We start from the raw sequence: 19,520 nt of genomic DNA on the forward strand, positions 1-19,520 counted from the left end.
TGCTAACGTTGGGAGGGCTATATTGAGGCGAAATTTTGATGTTAACAATGGGAGGGCTGCATGTGAGGCATGCAGTGCAACGTGGAATTGGGTACCAACTCAGCATTTGCTCTAGTACCGAGGAAAACCACGGAAAACCTTGGTCGAGCTGGCCGGTCTCAGGACCTTCCGGATACAAACTGACTTCTAGCCAGCAGTCCGGCTTAAATACGCGAACCCTAACATTAGACCCTGTGTGTCCTGTTCCTTTATTTCAAAAGTTTACATTTGTTTTTCTACAGTTTTTTTTTNCAGCATAGGTGTGGTGATTGGTCGATGTGGCCGCGGGCGTACTGGGCATTTAGGGAGTTGCAATCATCCGGTTACCTGTAAAGAGATCTTAAAGCTGATTATCTTGCAAGCAGGGATAAGGGACGCAGATGTTTATCACCAGTGGGATCGTAGTGTCCTAGTGCCTGAATCTGACTGTTTTCGCTGGTTACCGATTTCTGGTACAATGTCCTCGCTAACCTCTTGAAATGACTTTTTATTGATGACATTCCCGTCTGTTCATGTAAGGTTGTAATTGGTGTTACCCTCGGCAATTTTGTTATTATCCTGAGGACTTTATTTTGAAATGTCTGTAATTTATTTATGTGAGTGTTGGCAGCATAGCCCCACGCGGGGGAGGCATATGACAATATGGAACGGAGGAGTGATTTATAAATTACCAACGCTAAATTAATGTCAATTGTGGAGGATTTATTTAATATAGGATACAGTTGTCTGAGTCTGTAATTAGCTTTGCGCAAAATACAGGATATGTGGGTACGGTAGGTTAATTTTGAGTCAAGTGTAACACCAAGATACTTCGTTTCCTTAGTCCAAGATATGGTTTTGTTAAAAATCTTTACTTGATGCTTACTGCAGCCCTGATGTCGCAGTCGTTTAGAAAAGAGTGTAATTGTGTAACCGGCTGGGCTTTGTACCGGAGACGTAATGTGTTTCCTGTGAGGTACGAACTGAATTGCTATATATATTGCCCACAGAGTGTATCTGTGTGTTCCGTATGGTTCTCACAATAAACAGCGACTGTTTCCCTAAACAGCATTAACCGGTTGAGCTTTGTAGCGGAGACGTAATGTGTTTCCTGTGAGGTAAGAACTGAATTGCTATATATATAGCCCACAGAGCGTATCTGTGTGTTCCATATGGTTCTCACAATAAACAGCGACTGTTTCCCTAAACACCATTAACCGGTTGAGCTTTGTAGCGGAGACGTAATGTGCTTCCTGTGAGGTACGAACTGAATTCTTATATAGTACTTGGTAGAAAAATGGTCTTGATCCTCAAGGGGCTTGGCTTGAAGACGAACTTAAGGTTAACTCAAGGTTAAAACTTGAGAAGAATTGTGCTGAAATAAAAGCTGACATGAAAATAAGTAATAACTATTAAATACGATCATTAAGAACCCTAAAACCAACCAACGCTATGTCCCTTAAACTTGTTCCTGCATGTACCGTAATTCAAAGCAGGATCGCTGCCAGCCAGCTCACATATAAAGCTCACAAGTTCATTAAAACAACAATCGATTAGAGACACATCAATTTCGTGGAAACTGCCCGAGCCCTGTGGATCTTACCTCACAAGACAACTCACGCCACTCTAATGGAACACAGCTGTGCTTTTGTAATTGCCATTATCTTACCGGGACCCACACATATCCCAAGTTCACTCGCTCCATCCATCCTTGGAGTAATGGTGTGGGAATTAGACATACACACAAAACATGTCTAAACTTTGTTGTAAACAAACCTGAAGCGGTCTGACACTATGTCTTTTGTTAGGATCTCGACCAGGGAGACCATCTTCCTTTCTTTCTGCCCATTTCTTCGTCTACGTGTTTATCTATCTATATAGACTTTTATTTATTTTTCTAATCAATATATTTCTATAGATTTGTATATCCTGCCTATCTCTCTATATATCTATTCAGATATCTATATATTTATCTGTCTTTCTATCCTATTTTTCTCCTTATCTATATATATATATATATACGTGTTATATATATTTCTCTTTTGCTTTCATATCTGCTGTCACAGACTGCTTTTACCGGTTCTCACGGTCTCTTCGCTTGCAGATTTATTATATTTTTTCTTCTACCCTGAAGATGGAGGCGATACGTTCCTCCGAAACGTCGGTTAACACCACATATACACGGTGCCAAATCCCAGAAGACTGCTTTCTTCATTTTAATATTGTTCACCCACATACGACTTGGTCTTCCCAGTGGTCTCTTTCCTTCCGGCTGCCCCACCAATCCTCTCCCCCATTCTTGCTACATGCCCTGCTCACCTCATCTTCCTTGACTTGATCATTCTAATTATACTTGGAGAAGAGTACAAGTTATGAAGCTCCTCATTATGCAGTTCTCTCCAACCTCCTGTCACTTCATCTCTCTTCGGTCCAAATATTCTTCTCAACACCCTGATCTCAAACAAGATCACTTTTTTAAAATCCTCCCCAATCCATTGTCCGCGCATTCAACCTACGATTACGCAGCTCCATAACATACACAACAGAAGAATCAGTCAATACAATTGCTGCCGTCCCATCCGTAGTTCGTGTTTCCACATTTTTCATTTTTCTCTATAGCTCTCTTGTTCAAATTGTAGTCACACTAGAAAACGTGACGGAAATATCAAGATGCATAACATAAGGAATAATTACCTCATATGCAAGGCTTACATGTGTACTGACCGGTGTTTCTTTCCTTCTAGAACGGAGCTCGTGCCGTTTTGTTTTCACAAGTATGCGTGTTCAGAGAGTAAGCAAAATAAACAGCCTATACAAGAGAAAGGGGGAAAATGTACGAAAATATATGACTAGGCCTTTTCAAGGTAGATAAAGTAAAAAAACAAAAAAAAAAACAAAATCTGAACGTGGCATTAATTCGTGACCTTTACAACATTGTACTCCCTAATTATTGGCTCCGGGGGTCAAGTCGGAAAGCGTGCATCATTCTCTTACAGGGATGGGCAAACTTTCGGCCCTGTGCCAAATAAGACCGCATCCAATACTCTTTATGTAGAAGTTACAGGCCAGTATACATACCAGCAAACAGCTGATGCATAACGAAAAACTTGTCAGCGGTCGCAAATATGTCGGTACACCATGGTTCGAAGGGGGCACGCGGTAGTGTAGTTGGTTGAGGCACTATGCTACAAGTCGGAAGGTCGCGGGTTCCATTGATTTTTTAATTGACCTAATCTTTCCAGCCGCACTACGGTCCTCGGGTCGACTCAGCCTGTAACAGAAATAAGTACCAGAAATCTACTTGGCGGGTAAAATGTGGCTGGCCCGGCGAGTAAGCCTGAGAACCTTACCGCCATCTGTGAGTCGATTATCTAGAAAATGTGGGAGCCTCAACGTTTCACTCACAACCCTATGGGCCCCAACGGCCTGTTATAGGGATAGCTTTACCTTTCCTTTTACCTTTTGCCTTGATGCCTAATCACCGACAATGAGAATACGGGCAAAAGAAAGAAATAATGTACTTAGACATATACGACAATTCTGCTTAGCTTTACGTATAGTAACGACAGTTCTCAGACTCAACGATATTGAGGCATGTAGGAATAGTGGAGGTGAAGCTCCACACATTCGTATCGTACCACTGGGAAGAGAATGGTCGGTTTTTCTTACCGCTTTAACCTGAGCGAAATAGAGACAGTCATCACGCCTATTTCCTTGTCTATATCAGTGCACAGCGCGGTTTATAAACTGTGGATCCCGATACCCTAGGAGAGCGCTTAATACTCAAAAATAAGTCGTATTCGTGCAGAATTGTGACAAGTCAGTAATTCGGTCAGATTTAATATAGAAAAAACTCCGTGGCCTGTAGTCCGCAAGCGAACTATACTGACCGAACGACCGCCGCTTGTCGGCGATATTAGTGCCAACTTTAGCGGATAGAGGGTGTCGCGTGGTCAGCGCAACGAATCCCCACGCCGTTAATCTCGGTTTCTAGACCGGAGCCGCTACTTTTCCATACATGTAGCTCCTCAGTTATCCTCACGAGGCCGAGTGGACACCGTTCCAGACCAACGACTTCTCAGAAAATCTGGTAGTGGCGGAAACCGAACCCGGGACCTCTGGATCTGTAGCCAGGAATTCTGACCACTAGATCACAGATGCGGTCTGATTTAATATAGATGCTTTCGGAAATGTACCTGCAGCCGATGAAATATTTCGAGAAAAGGTTTTTTCTTTCATTGTGCAGGAAAATGTTATGGTTTACTGCAAGTGAAGCGAGATTATGAATCTGTTCAGATTGCATCTGTCACCGTACATCATGACAGGACACACTGTTTTAGCGGTCGCAGTATCAGAAAACTTGAGAACACCTGGTGTACATTACAAGGATAATAGAAGGTATAAAATAATCATGATGCAATTTATTGGTTCAGTTCAGTGCATAATTTGCGCTAATTACGATTGCAGCTATATTTGTCAGACATAACCTCGAGGATTCGTAGTTTCACAATATTCGGCAAGTTTATCGTAAAAAACAAAGGTCTTGTTCAAATTTGTTTAGGTGTGTTGTATGGTGAAGGCTATGGGCTCTCAACCTTTTGTCACAAAAATGGGATTCCCCCACAGTAAAAACTTCGCTCCCCATTTCCTTATAGTACAATTTCACAACTACCTTACACTCCTAATACGAATGTTTCATTAATTTAAATTTTTCAAGAAATTGAAGGCTGTGGCAATTTATGATAAAATATTTGTTACTATACAATATAATTGTTGGATAACATATTATTAGGCCTATATTCACCAAACAGATTGGTGCAGCGGTAACACTCTAGACTTTAACTATAGATGTATTGGGTTCGAATTTCAGCCTGGATTTCTGCTATCGTGACTGAATTTCTCCATAATTTTCCTCAGTCTCTGCAAACAAATTCCTGGATTGTATTTTGACTATGCCATGATTACTCACTTCCAGGTCCTTTCCAAATTATCATTCACCAATCATCCTATCATTCTACGCTATATTTTCTATTGCTAGTCGGGTGGTACTAAGTCCCTTGTACTGCGCCCATTTCTGGCCTATTGTACCAGCCCTAGATGATAGGTGAGGGTGATTGTGGAGCAATTGGTGGAATGAAGATTGGCAGGGGAAACCGAAGTACTCGGAGAAAACCTGCCCCAGCGCCACTTTGTCCACCACAAATCCCACTTGACCAGACCCGGGATCGAACCCGGGCCGCCGCGGTGGGAAGCCAGCGACTAACCGCTTGAGCTACGGCGCAGTCCCTCCTACGCTATATAGTCTAGCTACTGACAGCATCGCTAAATAAATCGTGGAAACAGAGGCTTATTGCAGTATTAATGGAAAATTTTGCTTATAGTAGGGCAAGTTCCTCTCTAAAGGTAAATTTGTTCTTGTTCTTAATTAATTAAGCACCAGGACATGAAGACATGTGGGGGAATGGCAGTACGGCTCCACCATTCTTGACCTCGGTGCTATATGAACGTGGTCACCTTCACTCCCCTTCAGCTTTATACCCGGAGGAAGAGATTTTCTGTGTAACCAAATTAATTATCATTTTTGAGACCTCATTTCCCACTCAGCTGCCAAGTCCCACCAGTGGAACGCGTCCCATAGTTTAATAAACACTAATCTAAGCAAACACTCACTGGACATGCGCGAGAGCATCTAACGTGGCCGCGGGTGCCCCTAACAGCAACGAAATATAACCGCGGATATTCGAGAACGCGTAAGGAAACTCATACGACAGTCACGTGCACCATCACTGCAACTGTGATGAGTGTCAGATGTTGTTTAAGACACATTAATATTTTTAATAACTTTCAATGCCCTAACTGACAAATGGACAACGAAAACTACATATAATAAAAATTTACACAGTATTGTAATTCTATACACACTTTTTTTTTAATTAATAACTCTAGGCTTACCAGACTAACGCCATAGAAAAAAATCCTGCTTGAGAATCAGCTTGTCGCTCAGCAGGCCACGGAATTATCTGCTCTTTATGCAACCCGCAAGTCACAACAACGCGCCACTGCTCACTTCCGGTAGCATACATCTATATAGCAATAAATGTATATCATAGTAGGCCAATAATTTATTACATTACATAGAATACATTTTCTTAAAGATCCTCTGGGATGTGACACAGTACGTCTGCTAGAAATTTACTGACGTTTCGGAGGAACGTGCTTCTTCCATCTTCAGGGCAGATGGTAAGGCGCGGATATTACTGTTTTTAGGGTTTCCTTCCGTTTCCGATTCGTCTTTTCTTACCACCTGCTCCCAACTTAGCTCCTGTCAGTCTGTGCCTTCTCTCTCAGCCACTGTGACGCTGAAACACGCCCCACAGAGCCACTGTTACCACATTCTCCTGAAGTCCTACACCTCCCACTGGTTTACTCAAAGCCACATTAGTAATACTCATACCAGACTACACGGTATCAGATCCCAGAATGTAGAAATGTTAATGGTCACCGCTGTGAGAACCTCATATCCCAAATATATGGGCCTTATATCTCCGAAGCGCGCTTTCTTATTCTGCGAGAAGGCCCTTTGAAAAGTCAAAGGGAAATGTCTTCTTTTGTTACGCAGAGCAATGCAAATGCGCATGACTGTACAGCGACCAAAAGATGATTGAATTTCGGCTCTAATCTTAGCATTCGTCAGCTGTGAATCTCCCGTCTTATGGCTTGAAAAAGAGATGCTCTAAATGAATTGTCACATTCTATTCGTACCTTCCAACAAGCCGTCAAGTGGCGCATCCATTGGCGTTCCCGCGAACTTGTTCAACTGGAACGGAGCGGACGTTACGTTACTTTTTACACATATAGATGGATGTGACATAGTGTAGTCCTGTAGAAGTTCACAGACGTTTCGGAGGAAGTAATGTCTTCATTTTCAGGGTCTAAATGAATGTGGATCAAGCAAAGTGAGCAACGAGAAGAAAACGTGGTCCTAAGCACTGTGAAGGCGTCCAGAGGAAATCAATGAAGTCTGAACCAAGTCTTCTATGCGTAGCTTACCCTACTTGCATCCTCTTACTTGCCGGTTGACTGGCTGACTCTTTCACCCTGAATATTTAGCTAGTATGTTCGTGACAAATGTCAGTAAACGCCTAACGGAACACATGACGTCACATCTTGAATTACGAGTTTTTGGAAACAAATGGCTACAGAAGATGTTTGGACTAGAAGCGGATCAAGTAAGTTAAGATTGATGAGTGCCAAGTATTGAGGAGCTGTGTGAATTGCAGACTTAACCCTGAGTTGCTGTGGCGATGAAATCAAAGAGGCTAAGCAGGTTGACAACAGAAATATACATACGAAGAAATATATGTAGAATTTTGAATGAAATAACTGCCGGAAAGAGACCGCTTGAAATAAAAATAAACAGATGGTAAATTTTATTAACATTGACCTTGAAGGAAAATATTTGAGGATATTAATCCATCTAATTTACCCCAGAATCGTGTGCCATATGGAGAAATTTGTTAATAGCGGTTGGTTGGTTAGTCAGTCAGTCAGTTAATTAGTATTAAATTCTAGTTTATATTAACACACTTCTTTGTATCGGGGTGGTCCAGGAGACGAATATCCTGACAGAATATTGTAATATTTTTCTTACTCACTCCCAGGAAAGTTCTGTGTCAGTAATTAAACAAGAAGTCCTGGGAAGAACTAATCGTCTACTTTCTTTGACAAGACATGGACTCAATAAAAAACGACGCCTCCAACAATTCTTCTTTGCTGCGAAAATATCTTCACCGAGTTGTTACCTATCAACGATAGCGGATACACAGACAAACCCATATATTCTCATTTGATAAGACATTGACCGCACAGAAAAGTACGCGTTCAACAATTCTTCTATTGTAGCCTCTATCTGCTGCCGCTGGAACGTGTTTACCTAGCCGTTGCCTAGCACAGAATGAAGGAATACGTCTAACCGATCCGTTGCGTTGCAGCGATAGGAGGGATACGCATACAGACACACACAGCGATGGGAGGGATTCATGAATTATGTTCTTGAGATGGGCTCAGGTGCCATGATATATATACCAAATTTCATACAGATCGGTTCAGGCATTCAAAAGTTGATAAATGGAGATTCACAGACATACAGACAGGATGGAAATGGCATAAGCCTACTTTAGAAAAGTTGGCTAATAAAACAAGCCATGACCATAAACTTCCACAGACTAAGCAATTAATTTTTCGCAAACATTATATTTATTTGACCAGAAGACGAGGAAGAAGACGTAAGAAGATGCTGGATGACCTTGGGGACAGAAGAGGATATTCTCATTTGAAGGAGAAAGCTCTAGATCGCATCAAGTGGAGGAACTGTTTTGGAAGAGACTGTGGACCTGTCGTCTTGACAGATTGCTGATGAATGAATGAATATGCTAAATTGTGCGCTTGAAAATCATTGGTAAATAGATCTAGAATCAAAAATTGTTAGAGAAATTTATAATGAATAGTACAGAACAACATGTAGAGAACACTGTTGTGTGCCTGTGTGTCGCATTGCACATGCGTCAAGTGTTCACCCCTGACGATGGAAGAGGCCAGTGTGGAGGTGGAGAAGGATGTAGGTGGATTGGAAATGATGCTGGAATGTTGGAACTGATGTAACAAGTGAGAGGAGAAGGAGAAGAAGAGAGAGAATGGGAGAAGTGGTTTACAAACCCCTCAACTTTATATTTTCCCATTGCGCGCGCAGAATTTATATCTTTTTTTTTATGTTTGTAAAACCTTCCGTCGTGTAAAACTTGACCATCAATGTTGTACACGATCAAGAGTGAAAATGTGTCTTCTTCCTATGCGTGTGGGCTTGCTTCATGTTGCGTAAAGTGTTCATCTGTTGTTCAACAATATCTGTACAGTGTTGTTACTTTGTAACAATTTTTTAATGTCAAACTTCTTAGTGATTTATAGGGAATTATATCTTCATATGATAACTCTGCTGTTTGGTACTTTTGCCAGGAATATTCTCTGCTGGATAATCATTAAGTAAGTAAATTTATCATGATTAATCTTCAATCATACCTAACTATGTACATTATTTGCTTTAGACAAACAGGATTATTTGAGAAACATCAATCAACATTAAATATTTTAAGAATGTGTTTTCATTATTGATAAGCTAGGTACAATGTAAGTGGGTAGGGCATGCAGCACGAATGAGGAAGAAAAGGAATGTATATAGGATATTCATGGGAAACCGGAATGAAAGAGTCCACTGCGAAGACCAAGATATAGGTGGGTGGACAATATTAAAATGGATCTTAGAGAGATGTGATGAGATGGTATGGGTTGAATTGTTGTGGCTCAGGCTAGGGACCAGACAAAGTAATGAACATTCGAGTTCCATAAAATGCTGGGAATTTCTTGAGTAGCTGTACAAGTGACAACTTCTCAAGAGGGGCTCAGCTCCGAGAGTGAATGAGTTTCCATCATTGTTTTAAATATACTATTCCTATTCTTCAAAAATATCTAATGATAAGAAATATATTTTCGTAACTATCAAGGATTCGCGCGTGTTGGAAAAACAGCCAATACTAAAAAAATATCTGAGCACGTAAACATGTAGAAATACAATCGTTAATATAAAACAGATGTGTCGTATGTAGAGCGCAGTCGCATTTTATCCGAATTGAAGTAGTGCGATATAAACAAAATTAATAAACCCTCATTTTGTGCATAAACTTTGAAATAATGTGAATCCCCGGCTAACTTAAATAGGCAGGAATCACGCATGCGTTTCAAAACTTGTCTTGAATTATGCGAGGTCTTCAGGAAAGCATTCTTGTATAAAATGCTACAGCACTATGCAGAAGCTGGTTAAATACAGTGCAATATGAATTTATTTTCTACTTATGTTCAAATTTTAAAACTTTGTACAAGACATAAAATGTGAGTAAGATTAATATTTTTTTTTCTTGACACTACAGCCCCAGTGGGCCTAGGCCTACCTCCATGAACTTCTCCGTTCACTTCGGTTTTTCTAGATCTTACACATTTGGTAGGACTCCTTGGGCGAGTGATCAGCTCGTCGCAAGGCCTCTACCTGTAGACAAACACAGAAAAACGCACACAAACATCCATGCCCTGAGTGGGATTCGAACCCACGATCCGGCTTCCGAGCGAGCGAAGACAGTGCATGCCTTAGACCGCTCGGCTACCGTGACCGTCAAGGTTAATATATGGCTGTAGTATTTCCTCTAACATTTCTCTGTAACATAAGTTATTAATCTGTTTGATAATATTTTATTTGAGTAGACCAAGAGACGATTTCTTTCTGTGTCTTTACGACGCTAACAGGAACTAGATTATGAAGAAAGCAGTCTTCTGGGATTTGGCACCGTGTGTATGTGGTGTTAACCTACGTTTCGGAGGAATGTATCTCCTCCATCTTCAGGGTAGAAGAAAAATATAAGAAATCTGCAAGCGAAGAGACCGTTAGAACCGGTACACGGTGCCAAATCCCAGAAGACTGCTTTCTTCATAGTCACCGCCGTGAAAGCCTCAAATCTTACATAGGAACTAGAGTACATAGACCCGAATTGTGAAATGATCGTATAGTGATGATTTGGAAAGGATCTGGAAGGATACGACCCCAAGGAAATCGGGATACTGTCCTGAAATTGTCTCGGATGGGATGAGAAAATTATGGTAAACTTTAACCAGGATATTCGGATTCCTGGCCGACAGTGGAACCCATCGTGTCCCGAATATCATCGTGGTATGCACCCTCTTGTGTATCATACGAGTAATTAACAGGAAAACATTTGGCCGTCGACACGATATTATTTAACCGAATAAAAATTATTAAGAGTTACCTTGGTTTGTTTAATTAAATATTGTTGTTTCGACAGCTTATGTAATCAGAAATAATTCAAGCTTGATATGTTCGGACTCTCAAATAATTCAAATTGCCGGATTTCAATTAAAAATGTGCAATTTATATTGGAAACAACCACGAATTTGTAAAGCATTGCAGGTTCTAAAAGTAGACATCAGTAATTTAGAGGCAAGCAGTAACCGGGTTATATCTCTCACCGCCGAGAGAGAGGAAGATCCATTAACACACAACAACACATTTCACAAGAATTAATTTTTACTGCCAAGGCAATACAATCATTGGATTAAACTCGCAATTTTTGGAAATACCGATTATTCTTTTGGTGTTACTGTAAGGCAATTCGGATTGCCTGGACTTCGGATTAACGTCTCTTCTGATTGAAGAGGTTCCATTGTATTTAGATTAAATAATTTTTCTGTTACTCTGATGTTCAGTGTCTTGTAAGCTATACTTTGCACTTGCAGTTTCCTTAAATATACTATAAATTCGACAAGCGGAATCAGACAGGCTGGTTGCACGATAAGTAATTCGTGACCGTCAAAAGTTTCATCTCTAAAATTACTCAAAGGGTTTCGAATATATATGAAGATCCTCTATCCGTACACGATTTTCATATCTTTCTAAATATATACATTTAGTATATTATGTCCGTTTGTGTTCACTCGTTTGTATGGCTCCAATAAATTGTAATCAATTATAAATCGTTCATTAAAATATGTTTGAACAACATGTCACACGACACTATAAACTTATGTAATTTTAAGCCAATATCATCAAACATGGCGACCGTGCGCAAAATCGCATGTCAGGAACAGCATTGTTTGATACTTAATTGTAATATATTTTCTGTATCGCTGTTATACAGCGTCGATCATAGCATGATTGCTAGAATGAGAATTGGTAAGGGGAAACAGAAGTAAAGAAACTCCGTGGCTTTAGTCAGCAAGCTAACTATACTGACCGAGCGACCGCCGCTTGTCGGCGAAGTTAGTGCCAACTTTAGCGGATAGAGAGTGTCGCGTGTTCAGCGCAATGAATCCCTATGGCCTTAATTTCGGTTTTCTAGACCGGAACGTACTTGCAGAAAATCTACCCCAGTGCCTCTCTGTCAAGCACAAATTCCACATAACGTGAAATGGAATCAAATTCGGATCGCCGAGTGCGAATCCGGCTGTGAGAACAAAGGCATGATCCCTGACCTGCTATAATATCCAGACCGGCTCTGGGGCCCACCTATCCTCCTATACAGTGGGTATCAGGGGCTCTTTCCCCGGGAATAAAGCGACCGGGTCGTGAAGCTGACTACTAATCTCCAACTAATGCCTAGGTCAGAATGGTGGAGCTATACCTCCATTCTCCAGTATGTCATAATGGCGTGGTGCTGAATTATTTAAGTACAGGAAGAACTTAAAAGAAGTAACGTAATGAGACAATTTTGTAACTTTGTGCACAGAAACAAAGCAGCGTGCTCTCTCCGAAACAGCAGAGCAATTCTTGAAGAACTGATAATCGAACAATTACTCAAAAGTCTTCCTGGGTTTGTGATTTCTGAAAGTTCATTACCTGTTCACAATATCCCGCCACTGGAACCTTTTTCCAGGTATGTGAATCCAGTTCATGTCCCTACATCCCATTTCTCTAAAATCTTATTTAATATTATACATCCATCTACATCCTGTTCCCGCAAGTTCTCTCTTCAATTAAGGGGTCTGCAAGAAACGTTTGTACGAATTTCTCGTATCTCCCTTGTGCTGGCCTATCTCATCCACCTTGGTATTGTCAGATCAGTACTGTTTCGGAAGAGTAGTCTACAAATTTGTAAATTCATAATTATGCCATTTTCTCAAGTCCCTTCTTACTTCCTTGTCCTTAGGTTCATCATTAAATTGCGTAATTTTTCATTTGTAAGTTCTACTGGCCTTTCTATGCAAATTGGAGTATGGGAACTGACAAGGGAAAAAACTGATCACCTGCCTTCCGTCCCTGAATTTTGGAAGAAATCCAAATTTAGAAACGACGGAAATAATTCCAATATTCATAAAAAAATTAAAATATTTTTTTAAAATTGCTTTTGTATCCTGAATATTAAAAGACGATCAGTATATTTAGTCTTAAAAGATCTTAAAAAATAAGCTGATAACCAAGTTCTCTGTCTGATCCCTTCCCCATTGAAGATTCTCACGTTACTCATGTATTCCAGATGGGTTAAATCAGAAGTTCTTCACAGAACTTGTTGTAAGCCCTATATGTTCATGCATTCATTCTGTTTGAGAAGAAGACTCGCTTCTTGCAAGATCACGTGGTCTGACAGCAGAAGCGACAATTACCTAAAGACATTCATATATTACGTACGTTTTAAGAGATAAGCGGTTTATTTTATTTTTCCTTCTAACAAAAAGAGAGAGCGTGTACACACTCCTACACTGTTACACTCCCCGGAACAAGCAAAGAATAACAAAGCGCACAATCTCACAGAACTGGATTCCTCGTTGGAACAGAAGTAAATGTGAAGTAAATTACACACACAGAATTCATTTGGACGGAAACTGGTCTTTACTTAAAGCCGTATAAATGTAAAGCAACATGTTCTGGAGAAAATTATGACGTCACTTTCTTTGTACAGTTCTACTGTTTCTTCTAAGGTAAGATTGTCCCTGCGCTCAGTGAATTAAGCACTAAGCCACGAAGGCGTATTGGGGAGAGGATATATAGACCCACATTTTCTGGACCTCGGCACTGGCTGGACGTGAGTGGTTAGCTTCACGCTCCGGTCGCTTCATCCCCAATACCGATTGGTTAGGAGATTGGGTGGACCCCAGAGTCGGTCTGAACTATTTAAAGAAGAGAAATTTCTTGACCCTACCTGGAGGGCCAGGTCCCCGTATTTACAACCCCAGGAACGTGGGGGTCCAGTTACACAACCAGGCACTTCGACGCTTGAATACTGAATTTGTTCTAAATAACATATAAAAATTTAGTTCGTCCGGAATAGCGTACTCAATATAACGACTGGCTACGGGGTAGACGATTGAGGGGCGGAGTTCAAGTCCCAGTGGGGGTAAACATTGTCACTTCTCCATGTCGTCCAGACCGACTCTGGGGTTCACTCAACCTCCTATTCAATGGGTACCGCAGGCTCTTACTCCGGGGGTAAAGCGGCCTGGACGTGAAACTGACCACTCACTTCCAACTAGTGTCGAAGTCAAGAAAATGTGGGTATTTACATCCACTACCCATACGCCTTCATGGCGTAGTGCTTAATTAGTTAAGCACACGAACAAATTTACCTTTACTTTTACCTCACAGAAAACACATTACGTCTCCGCTACAAAGCCCAACCGGTTAATGCTGTTTAGGGAAACGGTCGCTGTTTACTTTGGGAACCATACGGAACACAGATACACGCTATGGGCAGATGCAGTGTTTTAGTATGTTAAAGCAGGGAGCATAAAACCACTGGACTTAAATGGGTTAATGCTATATATTTATTTCAGCCACAGTGTGATGAAATTATTATCTTTAGTGGACAAAATGTTACTCTCATTTAAATAATGCTAATTATTTGAAACTGCGCAGTGAGTGGCATGTACTATCATATACCTTGCACACAGCAAAGAAACTGACATTTCCGGGGCCGCAGTAATCAAAAACATTTTATGTCTTATATGTTATCGATAAAAGGTGAAATTACGTGTAGTAAGTAAGAACAAAAAATGCACATTTTTTATTGCTAGTGGGATGGAACTAAGTCCCTTGTACTGCGGCCACTTCTGGCCTATTGTACCAGCCCCAAATGATAGGTGAGGGTGATTGTGGAGCAATTGGTGGAATGAAGATTGGCAGGGGAAACCGAATACTCGGAGAAAACCTGCCCCAGCGCCACTTTGTCCACCACAAATCTCACGTGACCAGACCGGAGATCGAACCCGGGCAGCCGCCGTGGGAAGCCAGCGACTAACCGCTTGAGCTATGGCGCGGCCCAAGAATGTACATAGTTAATGACATTTTAAAATATTAACAAACACTTTTAGTGCATTATATATATTGTAACGTGGATGGCACAACGGGAAGTAGAGATCACGTGAACTCTGTGGTCTCGCGATTGACGTCACATACCCCCACCCCTTCCATTATTAGGCAACGCTCGGTAAACACTCCGTCGCCTCCCGTGGTGACGCAACAGCACTTCCCATTGTGACGTAACAGGGGACACCGCGATTACTACACAGCAATAAACAACTCTCGGCAGCGTTCCCCAGCAACGCCTGTAAACACGACGTTACGCAACAGTTGTAGCTATCACGTAACTGTTTTCTGTGTTGTCAGTGCGGAAGCTACATAACGAGAGGATTACCAGGAGTAACCAGTCAGTTGCACTCTAGCATTCGCCGGAGTGAGTTGAAGTCCTTTGTTATCGAGTGAATGGCAGCAGTAAGTGGGATACTGCAGATGGCAGTAATTGTGAAACTGTGAATTGTGTAATTGTGAGAGCGAGTGTTCAATAAATTCGCTATATCCAATACGGCGTAAAGTTATTTGTCTCGTTACACACCCAACACGTGACAATATATATATATCTTAGTGACTTTCAGGGCCGCCTCTGTGGTCTAGTGGTCAGAGTTCCTGGCTACAGATCCAGAGGTCCGGGTTCGATTCCCAGCGCTACCAGATATTCTGAGAAGTAGCTGATCTGGAACGGGGTCCACTCAGCCTCACGAGGATAACTGAGGAACTATTTCAAGGAAATAGCGGCTCCGGTCTAGAAAGCAGAGATTAACGGCCGTGGGGATCCGTTCCGCTGACCACGCGACACCCTCTATCCGTTGAAGTTGGCATTAACTTCGCCGACAAACGGCAGTTTCTCAGTCGGTATAGTTCGCTTGTGAACTACAGGCCACGGAGTTTAATGTCTTATAAGAAAGGACTGGCTTTGTTGCATTACAGACGGAATACTATACAATTTAAAATGGTACCCCAATGTTCTATGTTGCCATTCTACCAATGCTAGATATTTATCTATTGTCATGGGTTGGTGCAATCGGCCCTTGTGAGGCTGCAGTAACGAAAGATTCAGTCATAACCAACTCCTGAAATTAAAAACTAGCTTTTGAGAAACCACAGTGGCCTTCAGAAGAACTGTGATGTAACTTACCCGGTTCAGTAGTCTTTTGATCCAATTTGTGGTAACACAGTGAAATGGAGGTCTTGTGGGTTACCACAAGACACTTATCTCATGGATAGAGCCTGGTTGTCTGCGTCAGAGGGTATGTCACAAGCTGAGTATACAACCCTGCGAAAGAAAAGTCCTTTATGTTGAATGACATCTCCACTACAGCAGTAAGGTTGGTCACCTAGTCTAGAAATAAATCTAGTAACTTTCTTATGGTTGTGTAAGGATATATGCCACTCTTCCTTCCACACTACAGTGAGTTCGCTACAGAACCTTAAGTATATGGTGACGTCATACAAGTGTGACGCACAGAGATGTGATATTGTCTAAAGCACTGAAAATACTATACTTCCTGAAATAAATTAAAACTTATTTCACATCATTTCCGCTCTTAAAGTAGCTTTGCTAATATTGATGGTACAGCATCTTTACTTACTTATGGGGCTGAGCCCTTCTTGAGGAGAAGCCAGTTCTGCAGCTACTCAAGAATTTCCCAGCATGTTATGAAACCCGAAGGTTCATTACCGTGTTCACAAGAGCCCTCCACTGGTCCCTATCCTAAGCCAGATCTATCCAATCCATACCATCCCATCCTATCTCTCTAAGATCCATTCTAATATTGTCCACCCACCTACGGCTTGGTCTTCCTTGTGATCTCTTTCCTTCTGGCTTTCCCACCAATATCCTATACTCATTCCTCCTCTCCCCCATTCGTACTACATGCCCTGGCCACCTCATCCTCCTTGACTTGATTACCCTAATTACACTTGGAGAAGAGTTATACAGCATCATTAAGAAAAGAAATTACAAAAATAATTGTATTAATGCAGAACTAAATACATACATCAAGATTAATTTAATTTAATTTTTAATTTCACTGGCTTTACGGCCCCCATGTGCCCGGGCCTCTTTTTACACTTTCATGATAATTTTACAGACGGTAGGACTCCTTGGACGATTGATCAGCTTGTCGCAAGGCCTCTACCTAAGCACAGAATAAATACATACACATACGAAACATCCATGCCTTGTATGGGATTTGAACCCACGATCCCAGCGTCCGAGAGAGCGAAGACAGATCATGCTTTAGACCGCGCGGCTACCGTGACCGGCACATCAAGATGAAGCTATATACAAATTCATTGATTACGCAAGAAGCCACGTAGTTCCTTCAGCATAGGCTACAGGCTGGACGACCAGGAAATCAGAAATCGACTCCCGGCAGATGCAACAGTAATTTCTCTGCTATCCAGTTGGTGCTGGTGTTATTTCCCTTGGGGGTAAAAGGGCCGAAGCGTGAAGATCATTATTCCCCATCCATATACTAACCAGGTGAAGAAGTGAAAGGATACACTTCCGATGGAATGAAGTTACGGAGTAAGTCTAGGGCCACCTAACAGAGTTTCACGGTTTATACACTCCTGTTAACGGTGAGAGATCTCTGATAGATTACAGGAATGCGCCCAGAATGGGAACGAAGTGGTTCTCCCGTCTAATTGTGATTTCTTTTCAGTCCAGAGCTAATTATAATTTAAGATATATTTGTTTTTTCTTTTTACATCAGTATGTCTGTAATAACAGAACCTGTTGGACCGTGGTGACACTGTCCATTGTACTTACTTCCGGTCTGTTGAATGCCAAGTACAGCTATGGTGTGGATTATTGCAACATTTCACACGAACTTTATTAAACTTTCAAAACCTATATGATGTTATTTTCCCCATAAATATAATGCAATAATTCACTAAGTTCCACTTAGTTTAAAGTCAGTACATATGCACCCATATGTTGGACTGGAACACAGTTTTCCAAGCCATAGACTCGATCCCAGGGAACAGCCCATTTTAGGAGTCCATTTTTTGAACACGTAACAAACTAAAAATATGGTCTTTCTTTCTTTTTCTTTCTTTCTCTCTTTGCTTCCTGGTTGGATTCGAAACTCTCTGCAGCATAAATTTGTTCTATCTGCCTATCTATCCATCGATGTATCTATCTACGACTATGTATCTATGGATAAATTTATCTACGAGTATCTGTCTATCTGCTTATCTACCTATCTATCAATGTATCTATGAATGAATGAATGAAAGTATAAGGGGTGGGCCTTCTCGGCCCTTGCACCGCGACCTACAGTGACCTACTGTGCTTCCCTTTTGATTACCCTCATGGAACTGGCCAAACATAACAGGGTACAACTGATATGGGAGCCAGGACATGGGGGAATTGCTGGAAATGAAACAGCAGACAAATTGGCCAAGATTGGAGCTGAACATCCGTTCATAGGAACTGAACCAGCCTGTGGCATCTCTATAGGAGTATCTATCTATCTATATATCGCTGCATTTATCTACGAGTACTTATCTATTTGTCTCTCTGTCTACCAATATCTATGGCTCTGCAGTCCTTTGTTGGATCTTGGCCGCTTTTTCAGTTTCCTAATCCTATACACAGTCAATAGAAGTCCTTCGACGGGGGATCAGCCCTTAGCAAGGCCGCTACTTACACGCAGAATAAACGCACTCATACATCCATGTCTTGAGTGGAATTAGAACCTACGATCCCAGGGTTCGAGCAAGCGAAGACTGTTCATGCATTAGACCGCGCGGCGACTGTGATCGGCTAAATTTCTTCTATACATGTTTAAAATTTCAATTTATATCTCACAAGAAACATGGCTTCTCCATAACAAAGAACAACTACTTTATGTCGATTGAAGATATAATCGCGGTTTCATTCTGAGAATCATACGAAACACAAACGTTACTATTTAGCCTAATATCCTTAGTTTGAAAAAAAAATAAAAGTATGCTTGTAGGATCTCCATACTCTCTCTGTGTCTGTGTATCCCCGCCCCCCATCAAATTTGAATGCTTGAATCAATTTTTAAGAAACCTGGTATGTACTTGTATATCGTGGCACTTGAGCACATCACAACGGCGTAAAGCTATCGATGTAATCGACCGTGGAGGACCTTGGGGTGTGAGACATCGAGGCTCCCACATTTTCCAGATAATGTGCTCACAGATGGCGGTATGTTTGTCAGCCATTCGCGCTGGCAGCCCTATTCCCACAGGAATATTTCTGGTACTCATTTCTGTTAAAGGCTGTGTCGACCCCAGGGCCATAGTGCGGCTGGCAGGATTAGGTCGATTGAAAAATCCAGTGACATAGATCCCTCCCGTCAGTCTGTGTGTCTATGTGTACCCCTCCTGTAGTTGCTAGGCAAAGTCTCAGTAAAAACGTTAACTCCGCAAAGAATACACACGCAACAATGGAAGAATTGTTGGACGCGTCGTTTTGTATGTGGTCCGTGTCGTATGAAAAGAAAGTAGGTGATTATTTTTCCCAGAATTTCTTGTTGCTTTATCTTATATGTAGCATGTATGACAAAGCATCATGAAGGTGAAACAAATCTCTCTCGCGATAAGAAATTACGAATAT

General features: G+C 41.4%; 1 long non-coding RNA gene across 1 annotated transcript; it reads right to left on the reverse strand.

Moving 5' to 3' along the window:
- Nucleotides 1–291: 291 nt before the first annotated feature.
- LOC117282210 lies at nt 292–16,169 on the reverse strand. The gene is made up of 2 exons (XR_004512873.1): nt 16,062–16,169; nt 292–366 (listed from the first exon to the last, which is right to left on the reverse strand). It is a non-coding gene; the product is annotated as an uncharacterized LOC117282210 (long non-coding RNA).
- Nucleotides 16,170–19,520: the final 3,351 nt, after the last annotated feature.

The sequence above is a fragment of the Cryptotermes secundus genome, unplaced genomic scaffold (assembly GCF_002891405.2).
Source record: "Cryptotermes secundus unplaced genomic scaffold, Csec_1.0 scaffold2043, whole genome shotgun sequence".
Classification (NCBI taxonomy): domain Eukaryota; kingdom Metazoa; phylum Arthropoda; class Insecta; order Blattodea; family Kalotermitidae; genus Cryptotermes; species Cryptotermes secundus.